Source organism: Rhinopithecus bieti, unplaced genomic scaffold (genome assembly GCF_001698545.2).
Source record: "Rhinopithecus bieti isolate Rb0 unplaced genomic scaffold, ASM169854v2 scaffold_18354, whole genome shotgun sequence".
NCBI lineage: Eukaryota > Metazoa > Chordata > Mammalia > Primates > Cercopithecidae > Rhinopithecus > Rhinopithecus bieti.
In genome coordinates, this window is record NW_016809835.1 from 2,487,892 (window position 1) to 2,496,674 (window position 8,783).

General features: G+C 37.4%; 1 protein-coding gene across 1 annotated transcript in view; it reads right to left on the reverse strand.

The window, feature by feature from the left end:
* The window catches only part of MRPS27 (mitochondrial ribosomal protein S27), a 106,725-nt gene that overhangs the window by 80,636 nt on the left and 17,306 nt on the right, over positions 1 to 8,783 (reverse strand). The gene's annotated exons all lie outside the window — the stretch shown is intronic.

The following is an 8,783-nucleotide window of genomic DNA, read 5'->3' on the forward strand; positions in this document are numbered from 1 at the left end:
GAAATACTACACAGCCATAAAAAAAAAAAAAAATGAAACCATGTCCTTTGCAGCAACGTGGATGCAGCTGGAGGCCATTATCCTAAGTAAATTAACGCAGGACCAGAAAACCAAATACCACATGTTCTCACTTACAAGTGGGTGGTAAGCACTAGGTATACAGGACATAAAGGGAACAGTAGACACTGGGGACTCCTAGAGGCAGGAGAGAAGGAAGGGGGCAAGGGCTGACAAACAACATGAAGTATTAAAAGAGACGTTCTTTCTTGCTTTTTAGAAATTATTTTATATAAATTAAAGAGGAAAAAAGAATATTCTTTAAAATATTTAAAAAATGATTTAATTGGGTTGAGAATTATTTTAAAAAAACTTCTTAGCATGTATTTAGCTTTTAAAAAATGGATCAATTTGAAAACCTAGGAAATGCTATTCTGGACATCGGCCTTCAGAAAGAATTTATGACGAAGTCCTCAAAAGCAATTGCAACCAAAAAAAATTGACAAGTGGGACCCTAATTAAACTAAAGAGCTTCCGCACAGCAAAGCAAACCATCAACAGAGTAAACTGACAATCTACAGAATGGGAGAAAATATTCACAAACTACGCATCCAACAAAGGTCTAACACCCCAAATCTGTAGGGAACGTAAAACAATTCAACAAGCGAAAACCAAATACCCCATTAAAAAATGCGCAAAAGACAAGAACAGATACTTCTCAAAAGACACACAAGCAGCCAAGCAACATATGAAAAAATGCTCAACATCACTAATCATCAGAAAATGCAAATAAAACCACAATGAGATACCATCTCATACCAGTCAGAATGGCTATTATTAAAAGTCAAAAAATAACAGATGCTGGCAAGGCTGCAGAGATAAGGGAATGCTTATACACTGTTGGTAGGAAGGTAAATTAATTCAGCCACTGTGGAAAGCAGTTTGGAGATCTCTCAAAGAACTTAAAGCAGAACTACCATTTGATCCAGCAATCCCATTGCTGGGTATATACCAAAAGAAAAGAAAATATTCTACCAAAAGACATATGCACTCAATGTTCACTGCAGCACTACTCACCATAGCAAAGACATGGAATCAACCTAACAATGGTGAATTGGATATAGAAAATATGGTACATATACACCATGAAATACTACACAGCCATAAAAAAAAAAAAAATGAAACCATGTCCTTTGCAGCAACGTGGATGCAGCTGGAGGCCATTATCCTAAGTAAATTAACGCAGGACCAGAAAACCAAATACCACATGTTCTCACTTACAAGTGGGTGGTAAGCACTAGGTATACAGGACATAAAGGGAACAGTAGACACTGGGGACTCCTAGAGGCAGGAGAGAAGGAAGGGGGCAAGGGCTGACAAACTACCTATGCTTAGTCCCTGGATGATGGGATCACTTATACCCCAAACCTCAGTGCCATGCAATATAATCATGCAATAAACCTGCAGATGTACTCCCTGAATCTAAAATAAAAGTGGAAATAAAGAAGTCCAATATAATTAGCTCATGAAAGAAAAAAATAAAAGAAAAAAAAAAGACCTGGGATGGGGAGAGGTGGGGAGAGGATCAATAAAACATTTCTAGAAGGAGACATAAGCAAGTGTATTTCCTGATAGGTTCCAAAAAAAAAAAAAAAAAAGAAAGAAATGAGATGATGGGAGATATCCAGGGAAGAAGACTCTGCATCATTTACACATTTATTCCTTTTGTATTTTGAAATATATTAGCTATATATCAGGTTATAGATGTATATTAGCTATTCAAAACATTTAAAAAATTGAAATGTATCTAGTGACTTTTATACCTACCCTGAACAAATGACAGCAGCACTCTGGTTATCCTTAATGATTTTTGACCTGAATGATTCCTATTTTGGTTCCTTTTAGCAGAACATCCATAGGAATACTTGGTATTTCTGAGATCACACTTTTATCTCAGAGTCTGAAAATGTCTGAAATCCTAGGCAGCATGATCTCCAAAATGTTTAGTTCACATCTTGTCATTGCTTTTCAAATTTACAATTCCTCTTTCCCCTTCTCCTCACTCTCAGCTTGATTTTGTGTCTCATTTAACTGAGAAAACAGAAGCAATCCAAAGAGAACTTTATCCTTCGAGCATGATGTCTACCAGGTTACTAGCGTCTGGGCCCATATTCTCTGTCCTCTATTCTGTTACAAAGGTTGAATGGTGTTAAACAAAAAAGCCCTCCCTTGCCGTCATCTTTCCTACACTTAGGTCTCCTTTTCCCTGCTCCTCTTAACAGCACGACTGCTCAAAAGAGTCATCTCAGATACAGTTGTTACTACTTCCTGAGCGCCCAGTCTTCAACACATTCCTCTGACACCAATAACCACTACGACATTGTTAAAATCCAGTGGTTTTCAGTCCTCATCTTACTTGACTTCTTCTCACTGTCATTTGATACGGTTGACCATTCTATCCTTCACAAAATATTCTCTTTTTTCTCTCCTTCTTGTGTTCCTTTGCAGGATCTCCTCTTCTTCTTGACTTCTAAATGTTGGAGTGCCTCTAGGACTCAGTAGTAGACTGCAGACTTCCCTTCACCATCTAAGCTCGGTCCCTAGGTGATCTCATTCTCTGCCACAGCTTTAACCATCACCTATAGATGGTTCGCTCCACATGGACATACCTACCCCCACTTCTCCCTTTAACTCCAGACTTGCATTTCCAATTGCATAGGTGATATTTCCATTTGGGTGTCTAATAGGTATATAAACATCACATGTTCTCTTATTTCCTCAAACTTCCACTCTCTGTCTGCTTTTCCCATCTCAGTAAATGACCACTATATTGGCTGGTTTACTCAGTCTAAAAATGTAGGCATCATCCTTGACCCCATTCTTTTCACACTCTATAACCAATTTGTCAGTAAATCCTATAGGCTCTAGCTTTGAAATATAAGTATATATTTCTCATCACCACCACTGCTAAGCCGCCAATATCTCTCATCTCTCGACCTTGTTTTAACTATTGTCCCCACCCTTATTATCTAATCTCCACCCAGCAGTCTGAGTGAGCCTTTTAAAAGATAAATCAGCCAATCAGGATAAAAACCAACAAATGCTAATCTGTGTTGTTTTTTCTGTCTCTCACACTAAAAATAAAATCCATGTAATTACTAATATACACATTCTCAGTCCCTAGAACAGTTCCATAAAAGGCACCTAGTAAATACCTAAAGAAATGAATCAAAGGAAGAAAAGGAAGAAAGAAAAAAGCAATTGGGTTTCCAAGGTTTGTTTACTCCCTGGTGGAAGAAATTGGTTTATCAGGTAATAAGGACACAAGCAGAAATGATCAAGTAATAAGTCTTTGTTGAAAACCTATTCTGCATTTAACCATTTTTTCCTCTCTTTTTTCCTTGAGGGATTGATCTCAATGACTCAGTACCTACTGGGGGAAAACAACTTTAGAACTTGATATGATATAAAAGCAATTAGCTTTTCTTATGACTGTCTTAAAGGGATTGAAGCCAAGTGATTAAAGCAAAATAAAAACAAAAAAGTCCTTAAACCCCCTTCACACTAAGGCAACTTAATAGCACTAAATCTACTTGCTTACAGTAGACGTTTATGTTAAACGTTTCTCTCATAATAGTAAATCTTTATGATCATTTCATAATGAAGGTTCTTGTGTTTAGATGATAGGCAATATGAGAAATTACCTCCCTCTACCCGAAATTTACAATTTAACTTCAAATAGCAAGATCAGGATCTATGGCCTAATTAAAATGAAAAACCCATCATTTCTTTGTGGGTTTCACATTGTGCACAATGTATGACCAAACTCTGGAATGAGGTGGCTTCACTGATCACCTCTGTAGTGTGGTAACTCAAGATTGCATGTGAATCCTTCCCACCAAGGCATCTTTAGTCAAGTGAAATTGGCTGGAGCCTCAGAAAAGGTAACAGCTGCAGAGTCAGCATCTAATGAATAACATTTGCATATTCCAAGTCAGAGAAAGGTTTGCTGCTAAATATATTATGTGGCCAATCACCTCACAGTATAGTGCTGCCATGATGAATGAGGCAGAAAACTGCACAGAGCAGGGAAGGCCAGGAAAGCTGGGGCAGCTGCGGTGTGCAGAGGGCCAGCGCCACAGGCTTCTGGACTGTGGGCTTCCACAGTCAAAATCCCACCTCACGTTTCAGTGAGGGGCCAGCAGATGCCCAGGTTTTGTTCAAAGAGAGGTGCCAAAGAAGATACTTTTTTGCTTGCTACTCAGCTCCTCAGGAATACATACTGCGGCTGATGGCTGTGGACAACAGACTATATGGGAAAATGGATCTGAAATTTGAATTCTTCATTTAACAAAATTTAGAGCTAGACAGACAATGTGGAAGCATGTCCAGAAAATAAAATGTATACTAAAAATGCCCTTCCCCTTTGAAGAAACCAATACTATTAACGATCTCAGAATATATAAGATTTTATTGAGAACCCTGCACTATTCCCAGTAAGTGCAGGCCCACAAACCTGGGTGAGGATTCAGATTGCCTGAGGGGCTTTAAAACTTCAGATTCCTAGGATTTTTTTCACCCAGAGGGAGACTCGAACTCTCTGGGTTTGAGGTAGCGCCAGAGACTTAAACAATAGCCCCAGAAGATTGTAGTAATGAAACATCATCAGTTATGTTTGGAAACAACCATGGGAGGGAACACAGAAGAAGTCCTAGATGTTGCTCCTAAGCTCAAAGAAGATACTGAATAGGAATTCCATTGCTGGAATAAGATGAATTAAATATCTTTTAAAAAACTCTTTCTACTATAAAAATAAAACAAAATATCCATTTTCCCCCAAACATATGACTGAGCTTTCAAGAAGGTAGATGTAACTGTCAGAGGCCAAAGGCAAGATGAGAACATAAACTTGGAGTATTCAAGGGACCTGTCCCTTTGACGGGAGCAGTCCTTTTGAGAGCATGATGATCTACAGTGATGGAGAGCTTTAGTTTCAATGACTTACGGGGAAGGGAGGATAAAACCAATACTTGTAAGATGAGAAACTCGTTCAGAGATCCTCAGGTAAAGCCAGGACTACCTAGGGGAACTACACCTGAAGTGAAAAGGTAACACTTATCACTACAATAACGCATCCTAAAAAGTAAACAACCAGGATTCTTGTCCCCTGAGGATTATAAATTACAGTCAGCCCTCATGCCTCTTTGGGGGATTCAACCCACTCTTCTCAAAATTCTCAAGCTGAGAATTTTGTTTAAAGAGTTGACTTTACTATATAAAATTCTAAAAAATGTAAACTATTCTATAGTGACAAAAAAGCATATCCACGGTCGCCTGGGAATTTGGGGTGTAGGGCTGGAAGCGGAAGGAGAAAAGGATTAAAGAATAGGAGAAAACTTTGGCAGGTGACAGATATGCTCAATATTTTGATCGTGGTGATGACTTTATGGACATATACACCTGTACATTGGTCAAAACTGATCAAATTGTACATTTAAATAGGCATAGTTTATTTTATGTGAAGAATACCTCATCAAAGCTGTAAAAAGTAAACAATGAATAAGTTAAAAAGCAGGTTAGACACAGGTGAAGTGAGAGTGAACTGAAAGGCAGATAAAAAAAATTACACAGAATGCTACAAAGATAAAAATGAGAACTGTAGAAGAGCAAAGATATAGAAAAATGAATAAGAATGTATGAAGAGACAATGATAAGAAGTTTTTAGAACTGATAAAAAATATAGGTTTCTAGATTCAGGATATGTATACAGTCTCAAGTCAAAAAAGTAAAATTATTATTTTGAAAATGATGAATGAGAGGATCTCAAAAGTGGCCAGAAAGAAAAGAGAAATTACAAAGAAAGAAACACCTATACTAACAGGTGTTTTCTTAATAGGAATGATAAAACCCAGAAAATAGAAAAAAATGTTCAAAATGTTGCAAGTATAAACTATCGACCTAAAATTGTATATGTAGCAAAACTATCTTTAAAAAATAAGGGCAAAATACAGGTATGCTGGCATGTGCTTGTAGTCCCAGCTACTCAGGAGGCGGAGGTGGGAGGATCACTTAAGCCCAGGAGTTGAAGGCCAGTCTGGGCAACACAGCAAGACCTCATCTCAAATAAAAAATAAAATAAATACATAAAGGATAAGGGCAAAATGAAGACATTTTGGACAAACAAAACAGATAATGTATTAGCAACTAATACTCACTAAAGGTACATTTTAGAACTCACTAAAGGAACTTTTAGAAATTACTTAGAAACTTCTTTTAGGAAGAAGGAAAACATCCTTTAAGGAAAATTTGAGATGCTAGAAAGAACAGTAAGTAAATAAAATTGGTTAAATTGGGTGGGGGGGGGGGCGGGAAACTGACTGTTTAAAAGAATGTTATGTGTGTTTTAAAGGAACAAAACTTTATTATTAGACAAGAGCATATGGTTAGACATGTGTGTGGACCTAAGGTGTTCTAAAGGATAGTAGAGTGTGGTGAGCATTACAATTTAAGCTAAATATGCATTTTAGAAGTTAAAGGGCAACAATCTTGAAAAAAGTTGAGGATATAATCTACTTTTTTATAAATAGAGGGGAAAAAATTTACAAAACAAAATAATCCAAAAGTGAAAATCAATCCAAAATCAAAAAGGAAAAAAAAGAAAGATGAAACCAATCACAAAATGTGACAGAAATAAATCCAATTATAGTGGTAATCATGAAATGACAACGTAAATAGACGAAACTTTCTAGTTAAAAGATAATGATTGTCAGATTGGCTAAAAATATAAAAGCTAGCTATATAAATCATATAAACACAGAAGAGTTGAAAATGTATTAAAAACACACTAGGAAGCCAAAATAAAGCTGGTACAGTTGCATTAATATCAGACACAACAGATTACAGGCAAAAAGCAGTTTTATAGATTATGTGGGTCACTGCATAATGACCAAAAATTCATTTTGCCAAGATAATTTTAACCTGGTGCACACCAAAGTAACACAGCTTCACAGTACATAAAATTCTGTCACAAAATCTGTAGTAGAGATGTGTTGAAAAACAAGCCTCTTAAAAAACAGTGTGGTCTCTGAGGCAAAGCTGTGATAATGAAGGTCACTGAAGAAAAAGATGAATCCTTTATTGAATCCTGGTAGCTTTGGGTGAAAAATGGTTTCAGTTTTTCTTTTCTACATAACTGCACGTTACTGCTACCCTTTCAGGCAACACTAAACTCTTTCTGGGCTTACGGTCATCTGCATACCTTACCTAATTTATCTAATAAAGAAACATACAGATTATTATTGTCCTTCCTAGAAGAACTGATCTTGAAAAATACAGGCTGAAACTGCTTTTGTTTCCCACATTTTAAAAGAAAAACGAGGACACATGACATATATCATGCACTGAATATACAGAACGAAGTATGGAAAACTAGCCTAGCAACCAATCAGGACATAGAGTTTTAGACTTCCTTCTATTTGTCTGTCACCAGAAGCTTTAATAAATAAATCCAATAAAGGAAAAACATGAAAGCAAGCTTTGTATACATATATACTATTGAGATTAAAGAAGGGTGATATGCACAAGTCAGACCCATCTCTAGAACTTGGCAAATACGGAAACTGGAACATGAATAGATGCCACAGAGATGCAAATATGGAACTGACAAAAGTTAAGAAAGCAGACTTCAGAAACTCTCCATCAGGCCTCAAGAGTAGGATCTGAAATATTCATGCAAAAAGCCAAAGGCGCCTACAGCCAAAATGCCACAGCAAAACTAAATCTCAGCTAAAATGGAAGAAGGGTCTGTAAGAGACAGACCTGAATGCAAATGTGTCAATGAAATACTCTTTGGATTCAAAAAGGAGGTTTTCCAAAAACAAACCAACAGAAAACAAACCAACAAACCAACAGAAACCAACACAAACAAGCAAAACAGTAACCCAAACCAAAACGTGTCCCAAGATTTGTGATCTGAAAAATCAGAAATAAAATATTTAATACAGTAGGGCTCATGAATCCAGTTCAGCTCAAGTCACCTGGGTGCTCGCTCCTTGGCAGAGAGACTCAAGAAAACTTCCTCTCATGGAACTCAGGGAGCTTCCCAATAATGTGATCATTAATGGAATACTTAATATTACAGAAGTACTAGCTTTTTAGAATAGTATGATTAGCTACGTTTTAAAAAATCCTTATCTTTTAGAGGTACATTGTATCAAAATACATACAAAATAACCCGAAAATTAAGTTTGTTAAAAAGTAATCTGGTGAACAGGTGGGGAGGGATGAAATAACATTGGTAGGGAATTGATAACTGCTGGAGCTGGGTGACAGTACACAGGGGTTTATTCTACTCTCTCTACTTCTGTATGTTTCTATTAAAAAGATTCAGAAAGAGTTAAGGGGGGCACATAGCAACCAACTGTATTATACACGAGCCTTTATTTGGATCCTGATTCAACGAAATCATAAAAAAAAATTATGAGAGTATCAGGGATATCTGAGCCAGGCATGGTGGCTCACGCCTGTAATCCCAGCACTTGGGGAGGCCGAGGTGGGCGGATCACGAGGTCAGGAGTTCCAGACCAGCACCACCAAAAAGGCGAAACCCCATCTCCACTAAATATACAAAAAGCCGGGCGTGGTGGCGGGCAGCTGTAATCCCAGTTACTCGGGAGGCTGAGGCAGGAGAATCGCTTGAACCCGACAGGTAGAGGTTGCAGTGAGCTGAGATCGTGCCATTGCACTCCAACCTGGTTGACAACAGCAATGAAATTCCATTTAAAAAA